The sequence below is a fragment of the Scyliorhinus torazame genome, chromosome 19 (genome assembly GCF_047496885.1).
Source record: "Scyliorhinus torazame isolate Kashiwa2021f chromosome 19, sScyTor2.1, whole genome shotgun sequence".
NCBI classification, from domain to species: Eukaryota; Metazoa; Chordata; class Chondrichthyes; order Carcharhiniformes; family Scyliorhinidae; genus Scyliorhinus; species Scyliorhinus torazame.
Genome location: NC_092725.1, coordinates 108,283,217 through 108,299,464, shown reverse-complemented (window position 1 = coordinate 108,299,464; position 16,248 = coordinate 108,283,217). Strand labels below are relative to the sequence as shown.

Here is a 16,248-nt window from a genome sequence, read left to right as displayed (position 1 = left end):
TTTAAATATCTCCATTCTCATCTGCTGGTTGCCTTCTTTATCACAAGGCTCAATCTGGACCACTTAGATTCTTCCACTAGTTCCAAACTAGGCATTCTTTCACCTTTTGTTCCCTCACAAATAAGAATAGGCTCATCTTCATTCCACACAGTGAATGGTGAAGTTAGTTTTTTACTTTGCTTCTGGTGTAGGTCGCTCTGACTGCTGTTTACATTGACTGTCATCTCTCAGGGAGCTGCAAACTGCACACACCAGTTCCAAGCAACAACAACTATTTGGATGGTATATATGGTTTCAACCAGTTTCAGTCTGTTTTGTTTTCAAAATCTCAAGGTCAGGTTTTGTTTCCTTAGAGACAGGGAGGATTAGATTTCTTCCGATGTTTCCATTTTTGATTATTGTTTTCAGTTAGGTCATAGAATCCCTACAGTACAGAAGGAGGGCGTTTGGCCCATTGAGTCAGCACTGACCCTTCGAATGAGCCCTCCACCCATGTCCCCTCCCTTGTCCACCCCGTCCTTATGTTATTCTCTAATTCTGAATAATGACTGTAGAGTTACAGTTAACACAAACACTTTATTCAAAGGGTTCTTTCTGCTTCCAGAGCTCAACTAGATGTAAAACAGTCAAGAGGTATGACCAGTGAAGCTAAGGTAAGCTGCCTATGCTGAGCTGTCTCTGTGCGCTGCTGCTCCCTAGCCCTGTGCTTCTAAAAGAGGCGGATCCTGCCTTGGGCTCGACCCTTTATACCCGCCTCTGATGCTGCCCTCTAGTGATGCTGTGGCTGTCACATCTGTCTGCAGTCCCTGGTGTATGTGCAGATGTATGTACAGATGTACAGATCACTACATCCCCCCCCCTTTTGACTTGATATGTTTTCTAGATTGGCCGCAAGAAAACTGTACATAACAAGTGGTGAGAATAAGCAAAGCTGCACACTGCAAAAATGATCAAGTAATACAGAAACAATTGACAGTGTTATGAGTCCATCGTGAGAAATGTTCATATTTGTCTTGTGGGTGTGTTGAAGTGTCGTTACAAATCTAGCTGGACGGGTGTCTTACAGCTTCGGCTGGAGTGTCTTAACGGTGGTACTGGGGATGACGGTTTGATGTCCTCAAGAGTACTGTCTGGCGTTGTGTGGCGAGGAACGTCCTGTGGACTAATGGACTTGGTCAAGTCCAGTGTGGGAAACACCGGCGTTGTAGGCCGAAGCATTAACAGATCCTGGCGGTTACAGCAAAAGAGTACTCCCGCTGACGACTTGACAATGTAGGACCGCAGTGCCTCCTGCCTGATCACTGTGGCTGGTTCAGACCATCCGCCTTCTGGGTCCCTGATCCTGATGATGTCGCCCATGTTCAGTGGCTTGAGTGGGATCACATGTTAATCATAGTATTGTTTTTGTTTGGACCGTAGTACCCGCATTTTGTCGAGTACCAGAGCATTATCGGGGTCTCGGAATTGAATCGTGGGGAAGGTTGTCCGGATGTCCCTGCCGAAGAGCATCTGCGCTGGCGACAGTCCTGAGCTCAATGGGGTTGCTCGGTAGGACAACAGCGCTAGGTTGATGTCTGAGCATGAATCTGTTGCCTTGCTAATAAGTTGTTTAACAATGTGGTCACCCTTTTCCACTTTCCCATTTGACTGTGGGTAGCGCGGACTGGATGTTACATGCCGAAAGCTGTAGCGGTCTGAGAACTCTTTCCATTCCCAGCTGACGAAGCAGGGACCATTATCTGACATCACCACACGCGGGATTCCATGTTGCGCGAATGTATCCTGGCACGCCTGGATGACAGATGAAGATGTGAGATCATGGAGTTTCAGTACCTCCGGAGAGTTTGAGTAATAGTCCATGATCAAGACGTAATCACGCCCTGTGGCATGAAATATGTCAATGCCCACTTTTGTCCACGGCGCCATTGTGAGTTTGTGTTGCTGCAGTGGTTCTTTACACTGTGCGGGTTGATGTCTTTGACAGGTGTCACATGTCATGACCATTTCCGTTATGTCTTGATTCATGCCGGGCCAGTACACAGCCTGTCGTGCTCGCCTTTTGCATTTCTCAATTCCTAGGTGGCCTTCATGAATCTTACGTAGCATCTCGGCGCGGAGTGTGGCCGGAATCACAATCTGCGCATTGCGTAGCAGCAGGCCGTCAACCTCAATCAGTTCTGACTTGACATTCTGAAATTGTGGACATTGTCCCCTCGTCCAACTGTGCTGGAGTAGGTGCAGCACCCTCTGTAAGGTTGCGTCTTTCTGCATCTCCTGTCGGATTAGGCAAAGCTTCTCATCCGAAGCAGGCAAATTCTCCATGCATAACTGTGTTTGGGCCTCGATTTCTCGGATAGGGGCTGATGGTGCGTTGTCAGTACCAATTGATCGGGACAGTGTATCGGCAATGGCAAGATCTCTTCCCGGAGTGTATACTAGGGTGAAATCATACCTTTGCAGCTTCATCATGATGCGCTGCAGACGAGGTGTCATGTCATTTAGATCCTTGTCTATGATGTGGACCAACAGTCTGTGGTCGGTTTCCACTATGAACGTGATGTTATGGGCGAGACGTTTTCAGAACCCCAAAATCGATCATGGAGTTCAACCAACCTCCCCCTTTAATGTATTTGTTGCTTTTCCTAGCACACGGCTTGTAGGTGTGGATTACAATTATGGACACGTGGGTTTTTAAACACAAAACACTGTTTATTCCATTAACTCAACTTAACATCTTAAATAAACATTGGATCTCTTAACACCCCTTACTTCAAAGATAACTCAGAAAATATTACAACAGTAAATAATTCCTCAAAATGTTCCTTCAAACTTCCAAGAGACTTAACACCTTTAAACAGAATCACATCAGGTTAAAGGCTTTACTATTATGAGTTTAAATCACCCAAATGATCCAGAGATAGTCTTTCATGGAAGAGAACACAGCAAATCCAACTCACTGCAAAACACAGACACACCCCAAGTTCTCTGGAAACACACAAACACACACAAGCTGCTTTTTCAAACTCCAAACTGAAACTTCAAAATGGCTGATCCAAAGCCCAGCCCCACCCACTCTCTGACATCACTGTTTTCTTAAAGGTACATTGCTTAAACATCCATGTCTTAAAGATACTCTCACATGACAGTGGGCAGACCGTACACATAGTCATGGATCTTCAGAATCCCAGTGAGGAGTCCGAGACATTCTTTTTCGATTTGTGCATATCTGCACTCAGTTGCGGTCATGGCCCTGGACGCTTATACCACCAGGACCCAGTCAGACTGGTCGGCCTGTTGGAGGAGAACGGCGCCAATCCCGTCCTGGCTGGCGTCAGTGGAGATCTTGGTGTGTCTGGTTGCGTCAAAGAAAGCAAGAGTCGGTGCCCTCGTTAGTTGCTGTTTGAGATCCACCCATTCATTTTGGTGACATTGTGTCCACTCAAACGCAGTGGTCTTTCATAGGAGATTGCGTAAAGCTGCCGTCCGTGCGGACAGGTTTGGGATGAACCTGCCGAGGAAGTTGACGAAGCCCAGAAATCGTAGCACCGCCTTCTTGTCGTGTGGCGTCTTCATGGTCCATATTGCAGCGATTTTCGGCTCATCAGGGCTGACACCCTGAGATGATATGGTGTCAGCCAAAAAGGTTACAGACTCCTTCGTAAATGTGAATTTTGCCTGGTTCAGTTTCAAACCGTATTTATGAATCCTCTGAAACACCTTCTTCAGACGACAGAGGTGTTCTTCTTCAGTGGTGCACCATACGATGATGTCATCCACATAGACTCTGACACCCTCGATGGCCTCGGTCATTTGCTCCATTATCCAGATAATTCCAAAGGACATGCAATTGAAGCAGAAACGTCCAAATGGCGTGCTGAACGTACACAGTTATCTGCTCGAGTCATCGAGCTGTATCTGTCAAAATCCCTGCAAGGTGTTGAGTTTGGTGAAGATACGAGCATTCGCCATCTCAGATGTGATCTCTTCACGCTTGGGGATGGGGTAGTGTGCCCGGCGAATGTTCTGGTTCAGGTCCTTCGGGTCTATGCATATGCGAAGATCTCCAGAAGGTTTCTTAACACAGACAATGGAGCTGACCCAGTCAGTCGGCTGTGTGACTCGCGATATTACGCCTTGTGACTGCAGTCTGTTGAGTTCCGCTTTCAACTTCTCCCGCAGTGGAGTTGGAACCCTCCTGGGCGGCTGAATGACGGGTTTGGCGTCTGTCTTCAGCATGATTTTGTATTGGCAGGGTAGGGTGCCCATGCCTTTGAATACGTCGGGGTATTCTTCTAGCATGCTGTGGATTTTAGCTTCCAGGCTTGATGGATCCTGGGTGTGCATGTAAATGCGTTGCACCAGCTGCAAGTCTTTGCAGGCCTGAGCACCTAACAGTGATGATTTATTGTCGTCTACAAACTTGAATCGTAGCTGCTTGCGCATCATCTTGTTGTCCACCCGGAGATGGCATGATCCCTTTGAGGCAATCTGATTGCCGTTGTAGTTCTTCAGCTGACATGCAGCGGGTATTATTTCATGGTCTCCTGGAATCGAATGGAGATCCTTGCTAGTGAGGAGGTTAGCTGAGGCCCCAGTGTCAAGCTTGAAGACTAATGGAAAGTCATTGACTTGCACAGTCGCAGTCCACTCCCTGCTGGAATCAATGCTGTTGACCGGGTGAGGCATGGCGATTGTTGCGTCATGTTCCTCAATTGTCTCTAACGTGTCCACGCCAAACGAGTTGTCACAAGCAAGGTTGTCCTCATCCGAGGAATACTCATCATTGTTTTTTTTGTGCTCCGTTGAGTCTGTGCTTTTTGAATGTGTTTCTGCCTTGTTGTCTTCATTTGCATTGCAGCTCTGCACTGTGAGGAAAAGTGATTGTATTTGCCACATTTTAAACATTGTTTTTCAGAAGCTGGACATTGCCATTTTAAGTGGGTGTGTCCGCAGCGGGGACACATCATGACGCTGTCCCTCCACGCTCGCGCATGCGCAGTAGGCCTTTCTTCCGTATCAAATCTTCGGGAGAACTGCGCATGCGTGTGGCCTGCATCCAGGTTCGCGTGCGTGGGATTGCTGTTCAAGGAGCGCCTTCTGGAAGCCAGGGCCACCATTTTGACGGGCTCGATCTCGTGGTGAAGGCCTTGGTCCCGGTAAGTAAATTCCTCATATTCTTCTTTACCTTTTTCGTAAGTAGAGCATCTTTGCATGGCTGTTTCTAGAGTTGGGTCTTTTCGTTTTAATAAGGATTTTCTAAGTCCCTCATCAGATATACCATTGACTATCTGGTCTGTAATGAGGGAGTCACGGAGGTTTTTAACGTTGCAGGATTGAGCTAGTAAATTTTAATCAGTTACAAAACTGCTGACAGATTCTCCCAGTTTTTGTAAACGCCTGGTGAATTTGAATCTTTCACACCAGTTCCAAGCAACAACAACTATTTGGATGGTATATATGGTTTCAACCAGTTTCAGTCTGTTTTGTTTTCAAAATCTCAAGTTCAGGTTTTGTTTCCTTAGAGACAGGGAGGATTAGTTTTCTTCCTATGTTTCCATTTTTGATTATTGTTTTCAGTTAGGTCATAGAATCCCTACAGTACAGAAGGAGGGCGTTTGGCCCATTGAGTCAGCACCGACCCTTCGAATGAGCCCTCCACCCATGTCCCCTCCCTTGTCCACCCCGTCCTTATGTTATTCTCTAATTCTGAATAATGACTGTAGAGTTACAGTTAACACAAACACTTTATTCAAAGGGTTCTTTCTGCTTCCAGAGCTCAATTAGATGTAAAACAGTCAAGAGGTATGACCAGTGAAACTAAGGTAAACTGCCCATGCTAAGCTGTCTCTGTGTGCTGCTGCTCACTAGCTCTGTGCTTCTAAAAGAGGCGGATTCTGCCTTGGGCTCGACCCTTTATACCCGTCTCTGATGCTCCCTCTAGTGATGATGTGGCTGTCACATCTGTGCTGCAGTCCCTGGTGTATGTGCAGATGTAAGTACAGATGTCCAGATCCCTACAGTCCTATCCTCATAATCTAACCTGCACTTCCCTGGACATTAAGGGCAATTTATCATGGCCAATCCACCTAACCCACACATCTTTGTGACTATGCACTATGTGGGAGGAAACCAGAGCACCCGGAGGAAACCCTCGCAGAAACGGGGAGAACGTACAAACACATGCACAGACAGTCACCCAAGGCTGGAATTGAACCCAGGACCCTGGCACTTCCACTGTGCAACTGTGCATCATGGATTGCTTTTTCCACCTGCTTTGTTAAAGCTCTATCTCTCCCACTCTGACCTTTTAAATGTAATAACTTGTATACAATACATTTACCCCATTTCCTGCAGTTAAAACTTTAATTCTTAAAACTAAAAGTTAGATTCTGAAATACATGAACTGTAATGAACATGATATTCACAACATTACACTGTTAAAAGTAAATTTACACTTAAATCCTAATTGTTTTTGGCATGCTTATTGGGTATCCAGTCGATAATTACTGCAACTCCATGCGTTTTGCTGCCGAACCTCTCAGCGAGATACTGTTACGATATTGTGGTGCTGACATTATGGAACAGGAAAACTCCAACAATATCCTTCTGATTTCCATGTTACACTGTGTATGAACAGCCTGCAGGAACTTACATTCCATTTACTGCATGGTATGTGTGAGCACTCATAACCTCGCCATCATTCTTTTTGCAAAATCCAGGCCAATATGTCTGATATGGACTCTGCTGAGTATATTGTATAGATGCACTATCAATTACGACGAGGCGAGAGTAGAATGTAATCGAGGCTTTATTACACAGAGATGTGTGGCATCCTATAGCAGCTTACGAAATGGCTGCTGTTCGGAGAGCACACACATTTATACTCCGCCTCCTGGGCGGAGCCAGCAGGCAGGGATCTACCCCCGTACCTGTAGTACAGGGGCCTTACCGTAATACCCATATATACAATATAATACAACAGTGGTGACTACCACATTCACCCCCTGTTAAAAATGAGTCCAGCGAAGGTGGAAAACTATATACATACAGATTGGTTTTAAAATTCAGAGAAGGTTACAAATTTAGACGATCGGGCGCCTTGATCTGTCGTTGAGAGCGCCGCAGTGCTGGTGGCGACTCAGGCGTCGGCTTGGTCTTCGGTGACTCCGGGAACGTGTCAAAATCCTCTTCATCCCCGGGTGGGAGCAAGGGGAGGACGGATTGTCCTGGAGCGGGGGCTGCGGTGGGGTGTGCCGGGGGAGGGGAGGGTGGCGCCAGGACCCAGCTGGTGCCATATCCCTGAGGGAGACTGTGTCTTGGCGGCCGTCGGGGTTTGCCACGTAGGTGTACTGCGGGTTTGCATGGAGTAGCTGTACTCTTTCAACCAACGGGTCCGTCTTGTGGAGCCGCACGTGCTTGCGGAGGAGAACGGGTCCTGGAGCTGCCAGCCATGTTGGGAGCGAAACCCCAGAGGTGGACTTCCTGGGGAAGGCAAAGAGACATTCATGGGGGGTTTCGTTGGTCGCGCTGCACAGGAGCGACCTAATGGAGTGAAGTGCATCGGGGAGGATCTCCTGCCAGCGGGAGGCCGGGAGATTTCTGGACTGTAGGGCCAGCTGGACAGCCCTTCAGACCGTCCCATTCTCCCGCTCCATCTGCCCGTTTCCCCTGGGGTTGTAGCTGGGGTCGTCCTGCTCGAGGCAATGCCCCTGTTGAGCAGGTACTGGCGCAGCTCCTCGCTCATAAATGAGGATCCCCGGTCGCTATGGATGTAGGCGGGGAAACCGAACAGAGTGAAGGTGGTGTTGAGGGCTTTGATGACGGTGGCAGACATCATATCGGGGCATGGGATGGCGAAGGGGAATCAGGAATACTCATCGACCACATTAAGAACGTACGTGTTGCGGCCAGTGGAGGGGAGGGGCCCTTTGAGGTCCACGCTGAGGCGTTCAAAGGGGCGAGAGGCCTTCACCAGGCACGCACGGTCTGGTCGGTAGAAGTGCGGTTTACACTCCGCGCAGACCTGGCAGTCTCTGGTGATAGCCCTGACTTCCTCGCTGGAGTAGGGCAGATTGCCTTAATGAAGTGGTAAAAGCGGGTGACAGAGATCGTCGTGCAGGGTCCCGAGTTGGTCCACTTGTGCGCTGGCACATGTACCTCGGGACAGGGTATCGGGGGGCTCATTGAGTTTACCGGGGCGATACAAAATCTCGTAATTGTAGGTGGAGAGCTCGATCCTCCACATCAAGATTTTATCATTCTTGATCTTACCCCGAAGTGTGTTGTTAAACATGGAAGCAACTGACCATTGGTCAGTGAGGAGAGTGAATCTCCTGCCGGCCAGGTAATGCCTCCAATGTCGCACAGCTTCAACGATTGCTTGTGCCTTCTTTTCGACGGAGGAATGCCGGATTTCGGAGGCATGAAGGGTGCGTGAAAAGAATGCTACGGGCCTGCCTGCCTGGTTGAGGGTGGCGTCTGCTGCATCGCTCTCGACTTGGAAGGGGAGCGTCTCGTCTACCGCGTGCATCGCGGCCTTGGCGATGTCAGCCTTGATACGGTTGAAGGCCTGGTGAGCCTCGGCCGTCAGTGGGAAAGCGGTGGATTGAATGAGTGGGCGGCCTTGTCCGCATAGTTTAGGACACACTGGGCATAATACGAAAAGAACCCCAGGTGTCGTTTGAGGGCCTTGGGGCTGTGGGGGAGGGGGAGTTCCATGAGGGGGCACATGCGATCGGGGTCGAGCCTGAGAACTCCGTTCTGAACCACATATCGGAGGATGGCTAATTGGTTCTTGCTGAACACACACTTCTCCTTGTTGTAAATTAGGTTGAGGAGTGTGGCGGTGTGGAGAAATTTGGAAAGGTTAGCGTCGTGGTCCTGCTGGTCGTGGCCGCAGATGGTGATGTTGTCCAGGTACGGGAAAGTGTCCCGCAGCCCGTACCGGTCAACCATTCGGTCCATCTCCCGTTGGAAGACCGAGACCCCGTTGGTGACGCCGAAGGGAACCCTAAGGAAATGGTAAAGGCTTCAAACGCAGTGTATGGGTGGTCCGCTTTATGGATGGGGAGCTGGTGGTAAGCAGATTTCAGGTCAACTGTCGAGAAGACCTGGTACTGTGCAATCTGATTGACCATTCAGATATGCGTGGGAGGGGGTGCACGTCGAGCTGCGTGTACCGATTGATGGTCTGACTCTAGTCAACGACCATCCTGTTTTTCTCCCCGGTTTTCACCACTACCACTTGGGCTCTCCAGGGGCTGTTGCTGGCCTTGATGATACCTTCCCGCAGCAGCCGCTGGACCTCAGACCTGATGGAGGTCCTGTCCTGGGCGCTGTACCGTCTGCTCCTGGTGGCGACGGGTTTGCAATCCGGGGTGAGGTTTGCAAACAGGGAAGGCGGGTCGACCTTAAGGGTCGCGAGGCCACAAACAGTAAGGGGTGGTAGGGGCCCGCCAAAGTTCAGGGTTAGTCCAGGCCGAGTAGCAAGGCAGCGCAGAAGTTGGGGAGGACGTAGAGCCGGAAGTTGCTGAACTCCACGACCTGGACGGTGAGGGTGGCGATGCAGTCCTCCCGGATCGCCACGGAGTGGGATCCGGAGGCTAGGGAGATTCTTTGGTTAGCGGGGTGTACCGCGAGGGAACAATGCCTTACCGTATTGGGGTGGATGAATCTCTTAATGCTCCCGGAGTCCAGAAGGCAGGATATCTCGTGCGCGTCGACCTTCACCTTTGTCGAAGCGGTCGCGAGGTTGTGCGGTTGAGATTGATCGATCGTGACCGAGGCGAGACGCGGCTGGTCATCGGCGGTTGCAGGCGATGAGCGGCCCGATGAGGTGCCCGACGGGCAGGGGTCCTGAGGCGGGTAAGATGGCGGTGCCCTCGGGCCGCACGTGTCCTGGGGCAGGCAAGATGGAGAGGCGCATTGGTTCTGAGGCAAGCAAGATGGCTGCACCCACGGGCCGCACGTGTTGTGACTGGAGCAAGATGGTGGCACCCATGGGCCCCACGTGGTCTGAGGAGAGGAAGATGGCGGGCCCCTACCCTACCACTGGGCGCACGTGGGGCATGCTGGGAGAATAGCGGCGATTGAGCAGGCCAGACACACTGCAGTGAAATGTCCCTTCTTGCCAAAGGCCTTGCAGAGCGTGCTCCGTACCGGGCAGCGCTGGTGGGGGTGTTTTGTCTGTCCGCAGAAGTAGCACTTGGGTCCCTCGGGGTTGGTTGGCTACCGCGTGGCGCAGGCGTGGGGTTGGCTGAGGGCAGTTGCTGATGGGGTCCACGGTGCACAGGGGGGGTGGGCTGTGCAGTCGGGGGCATAAGCCTGTACGTTGCGTGAGGCAACTGTGAGCAAGAGCGCTAGTTTCTTGGTCGCCGCGAGGTCAAGCGTGGCCCCTTCTAAGAGGCGCTGGCGGATGTAGTCATACCCTATGCCCATAACGAACACGTCTCTCATTAGCAGGTTCGAATGTTCAGTGGCCGAAATGGCCTGGCAGTCACAGTCTCTCACCAGTGCGGGCAGGGCACGCCAGGAATCTTCCACAGACTCACCGGGAAGTTGGTGCCGCGTGGATAGGAGGTGCCTGGCATAGATCTGGTTGGTCTGCTGAGCGTAATTCTCCTTCAGTAGCGCCATGGCCTCTGAGTAGGTAGGCACGTCCTGGACGAGGGGAAAAATGTTGGAGCTCAGCCCCGTGTACAGAATCTGGAGCTTCTGTGCTTCTGAGATTGGGTCTGGTGCAGACCCGATGTATGCTTCAAAGCAAGCTAGCCAATGTTGGAAGTCTTTTTTGGCATTGTCTGCTTGAGGATGCAGCTGCAGGTGATCCGGCTTGATGCAGATGTCCATCTCTGAAAAATCTCTGTGTAATAAATTGATGCACTATCAATTACGACGGGACGAGAGTAGAATGTAATCGAGGTTTTATTACACAGAGATGTGTGGCCTCCTACAGCAGCTTACGAAATGGCTGCTGTTCGGAGAGCACACACATTTATACTCCGCCTCCTGGGCGGAGCCAGCAGGCAGGGATCTACCCCCGTACCTGTAGTACAGGGGCCTTACCGTAATACCCATATATATAATACAACAGTGGTGACTACCACATGTATAATAGTCTTTATAGAATTTACAGTGCAGAAGGAGGCCATTCAGCCCATCGAGTCTGCACTGGCTCTTTGAAAGAGCACTCTACCCAAGCCCACACCTCCACCCTATCCCCATAACCCAGTAACCCCACCCCAACACTAAGGGCAATTTTGGGCACTAAGGGCAATTTAGCAGGGCCAATCCACCTAACCCGCACATCTTTGGACTGTGGAAGGAAACCGGAGCACCCGGAGGAAACCCACACACACACGGGGAGAATGTGCAGACTCCGCACAGACAGTGACCCAAGCCGGGAATCGAACCTGGGACCCTGGAGCTGTGAAGCAACAGTGCTAACCACTGTGCTACCATGCCACCCAGTCTGTACGCATTCAACTTTTGTTCAGTATCTGCCTCCAACAATTCCCCCCTCCCCCCCAACACACACACCCAATGTATTTTTAAATTATCTTTACCTCCTCTTCTCTTTACTGGTTGGAACCAAACACTGTATTACTCATTGTCACAAGGTTACATGTAGCAGATATTGGAGAACTTAACAGCCGTGATTTTTTTTCTATTTCAAGCTTTGCTGCTAAATGCCATATGAATTCTGGCTTCCAGAATGATGAACTTGTCAGCAAGTTGCATCAAAGAGCGTATTTGTATGAACTATGAATGTACCTCAACTTTTGAAAGAATCAACAGTCCGTACCAATCCATTCCCCACTCTCCTGTTTTTCTTGGAACAATAGCTGTTGGTGTGAACTCCTCAAATCAGTATTGGATAAATGTATTAGCATTTGCAGATGTCTCATGCCAAGACAGCGCATGATCAGAAGTCAAATGTTAAAAACATCACACAATCAGAACATAGATTGGTTACAGCACAGAGGGAGACCAGTCAGCTCATTGAGTCAGTGCCAGCTCTTTGAAAGACACCCGGCAATTTTCCAATGCAAGGTGACAATGTCACTCCATTATTTAAGAAGGGTCCAATTCTAATTCTCTTCCCTTAGGTGCAGTAAGGCAGACTTGGGTGGTATGGTAGCACAGTGGTTAGCACTGTTGCTTCACAGCACCAGGGTCCGAGGTTCGATTCCCGCCTTCGGCCACTGTCTGTGTGGAGTCTGCATGTTCTCCCCGTGCCTGCGTGGGGTTCCTCCGGGTGCTCTGGTTTCCTCCCACAAGTCCTGAAAGACATGCTGTTAGGTAATTTGGACGTTCTGAATTCTCCCTCAGTGTACCTGAACAGGCACCTGAGTGTGGCGACTAGGGGATTTTCACAGTAACTTCATTGCAATGTTAATGCAAGCCTACGTGTGACAATAATAAAGATTATTATTATTTTGTCTGCTCCCATAGCTAGTAATTCCCGGACAAGTCACTAGGCTGTCACCAGGAGTTTATCAGGGGCCGCAGCTTTTCGCTATACTTCCAATGTCACGAAGAAGGGATAGAGAGCCTTATCCAAGTTTGCTGGCAGCATTAAGTTAGGTGACACAGCTGATAGCAGAACGTTGCAAAGAGACATTGACAGATCAAGTGAATGGAAAGATTGAGGCAAAAGGAATTCAATGTCGGGAAGGGTGAGATCATCTGTGAGCATCTGTAATACTGTCAGCAATTTTGGGCCCCACACCTCAGGAAGGACATACTGGCACTGGAGCGGGTCCAACGGAGATTCACACGGATGATTCCAGGAATGGTAGGCCTAACATACGATGAACGTCTGAGGATCCTGGGATTATATTCATTGGAGTTTAGGAGGTTGAGGGGAGATCTAATAGAAATTTACAAGATAATGAATGGCTTAGATAGGGTGGACATAGGGAAGTTGTTTCCATTAGCAGGGGAGACTAGGACCCGGGGCACAGCCTTAGAATAAAAGGGAGTCACTTTAGAACAGAGATGAGGAGAAATTTCTTCAGCCAGAGAGTGGTGGGTCTGTGGAATTCATTGCCACAGAGGGCGGTGGAGGCCGGGACGTTGAGTGTCTTTAAGACAGAAGTTGATAAATTCTTGATTTCTCGAGGAATTAAGGGCTATGGAGAGAGAGAGCGGGTAAATGGAGTTGAAATCAGCCATGATTGAATGGTGGAGTGGACTCGATGGGCCGAATGGCCTTACTTCTGCTCCTATGTCTTATGGTCTTATGGTCTTATTTATTTTGGAGCCAAGACAGATAAAATGGAATATTTTCTAAATGGTGACAAGCTAGGAACTATGAAAGAACAGAAATATTTAGAGGTCCAAGCATGGAAATCACTAAATGCCAGAGTATAGATACAAAAGTTATTGAGAGACTAATGGAATGTTAGCCTTCTAGGGAACCAGAAATCTTTTAAAAAATTAATTCAAGGTGCCCATATTTCCCACCATGTCTTGCACTAGACTAACTGGAATGAAAACAAAATTTCATGTGTAGATTTCAGCCTTTCTAATCTGATCCTGGGTATGGAAGGATTTTCTTATGAGAAGAGGTTGAGTAGGTTGGGCCTGTACTCATTGGAGTTTAGAAGAATGGGAGGTGACCTTATTGCGACATATAGGATTCTCAGAGAGCTTGACAGGGTAGATGCTGAGAGGATGTTTCCTCTTGTCAGAGAGTCTTGGACCAGAGGGCATAATCTCAGAGTAAGGAGTTGCCTGTTTAAGACAGAGATGTGGAGGAATTTCTTCTCTCAGAGGGGAGTGAATCTGAGGAATTAATTGCCGCAGAGGGCTGTAGAGGTTGGGTCATTAAGTATGTTCAAGTCTGAGACAGACAGATTTTTAATCAGTAAGGGAATCAAGGGTTCTCGGGGTAAGGTGAGAAAGTGGAATTGAGGATTATTACATCAGATTAGTCATGATCTCATTGAATGGTGGGCAGACTCAATAGATCAAATGGCCTACTTCTGCTCCTACATCTTATGGACTGAAAAGCCCTCCTGAAATTACTGAGCCGTGAGTCTATAAAATTGCTATCAGTAAACACAACAGATATAGTGCAGACAAACAAGTGACACTGGCATTTTGAATTCATGAGCACTGGACATTGAAAAGATGGTTCAACATGGATAAGATAAGACACATGTTTTTTTCTGCAGGATTGACGGCAAGGGGCTTCACATAATGAAGAATTACTGGAGGAAATTAAGGCGAGGTGGGCAACTTACTGGGTGGATTCAAATCATGGTTTAAACAGAGGACAAAGAATATAATTGGGTATTGTGCTTTTTAAGAAGCTCCATAGGATGGTGTAGCCTGTCAATATATTAAGTAAGAAAAATTGCCATAAATTCCAGATGATCATAGGCTGCCCCTTTGAGGGGGAGAGCTGACTGTTGGCGATTTAACCTTAGGATCATCACACCTCAGATGGGTGGCAAGGCTGAGAAAAGCCTTCATGAATAACCTCAATTGAAAAGAACTGAACCCACACTAATGGCCTTGTTCTGTATCACCAACCAGCTGTCCAACCAACTGAGCTAAACCAACCCCCAATATAGTATCACCGGTTCAGCTCTTGAAAAGGGGTACAAGAGGTTGAAAACAAACTTCATTGCAGTTACAAGTGACCAGCACTGCAGTCAAGGGAAGGAAGAACTTGATTGAGTATCGGAAGCCCACCAAGCATCAGAAGTAGAGTCTGCAATCAGTGGAAGCCAGGGACTTCAGGGGACTGGACAACTACTCGGATCATATTTGAGCATATTGTGAATGTATTTTACTTACTGGGAGTAAAATAACAAACCATTTAAAAAAAAAATTATTTGTATGTTTTTCTTTTTCTTTCTCAATCTGTAAACATTTCCTGTACCCAATTTAAAATTTCCAGAATAAGTTGGTGTCCATTTTAAATCTGTAGTCGAGGGTTCAAATAGATTAACCCCATTAAGCAGAGTCACCTATTGAGTGAGTCATCCATTTGCTGGCATGTAATTCATGGGTCAAAATGAACCAAGAGTTTGCGTGAGTGTTTAAAACAATTTAAAAAATCAAAACATTAAAAGCAAGATTCAGACCAGCACATGGTACAAAAAAAAAATCAGAATTAAAATGGGGGGGGGGGGGGGGGGGGGGAATAGAGTTCATCATCTGAAATTGCTGAACTCAACGTTGAGTCATGAAGGCTCCTAAAGTGCTTAATCAGAAGGTGAGTTGCTGTGAGTCAAAGTTGCATTGAGCTTCACTGCAACGGGTGCGAGAAGGACAGAAATGTGAGTGTGACAGCAAGTTGGAGAATTAAAATGGCATGAAACGGCATGCTCGGGGTTATGCTTGCAGAGAGTGCAAGTGTTTCAGACCTTGGATTCTGACCTCCCATTTATTGTTTTTATTTAAAACCATGTGCTGGTGTTAATCTTGTTTTCACTTTGGCTCAGAGGTATTCATGATTCTACCATTCAAACTCATTCTGGAAAAATGCTCTGTTTAATCACTCCAATCATTGCCACACACTTTGCTTTACATCCATTTCATCTGTCCTACCCTCCACACGATCCCAGATTTCCCCTTTTGTTCTTTATCTCCCCCCCTTTTTGACGGCAGTCACATTTCCACGTTCCTTCAGTTCTGAAGTCATAAAAAAAAATGACTGTACCCAATTCATTTTTTCCAATTAAGGGGCAATTTAGCATGGCCAGCCCACCTACCCTGCACATCTTTGGGTTGTGGGGACGAAACCCATGTAAACATGGGTAGAATGTGCAAACTCCACACGGACGGTGACCCAGAGCCGGGATCGAACCTGGAATCTCGGCGCCATAAGGCGGCAGTGCTAACCACTGCCACCGTGCTGCCCCGGATGTCCTAATTGACTTGAAACATTAACTCCCTTTCCCTCCCCAAGGATGCTGCCAGACCTGCTGCGTCCTTCCAGCGCTTTTGCTGTTTAATCTTGGAATTAATGTAACTTAGTTTTATGCCCATTTGTGAAATGAAACAAACAATTCCTCATAAATTGTGTGGAAATGGGCGCATGTGATTAAATGCATTTCTGGAGGTTTCATCCATCCAATGTTTTCCTATGTCAAGTGAAAGAAGACTCATTGCCTCATGGATGATACTTGTCCGTCAGTCAAATAGTATTTCCCTCCCTCATTTTCAATATTTTTAATATTTGGTAAAGAGATATGTTCAAAGATTTAGAGAGAAAATTACATTTCCCCATGA

The 16,248-nt window shown here is 48.1% G+C and overlaps 1 long non-coding RNA gene across 2 annotated transcripts; it reads left to right on the top strand.

The window, feature by feature from the left end:
• The first annotated feature begins 216 nt into the window (after positions 1–216).
• Positions 217–14,804, top strand: LOC140395931 (uncharacterized). 2 transcript variants are annotated; one of them, XR_011936401.1, is made up of 3 exons: positions 217–282; positions 4,916–5,156; positions 14,545–14,804. It is a non-coding gene; the product is annotated as an uncharacterized lncRNA (long non-coding RNA). The 2 variants fall into 2 exon arrangements; XR_011936402.1 differs by lacking the exon at positions 14,545–14,804 and adding an exon at positions 14,181–14,293.
• The last annotated feature ends 1,444 nt before the right edge of the window (positions 14,805–16,248 follow it).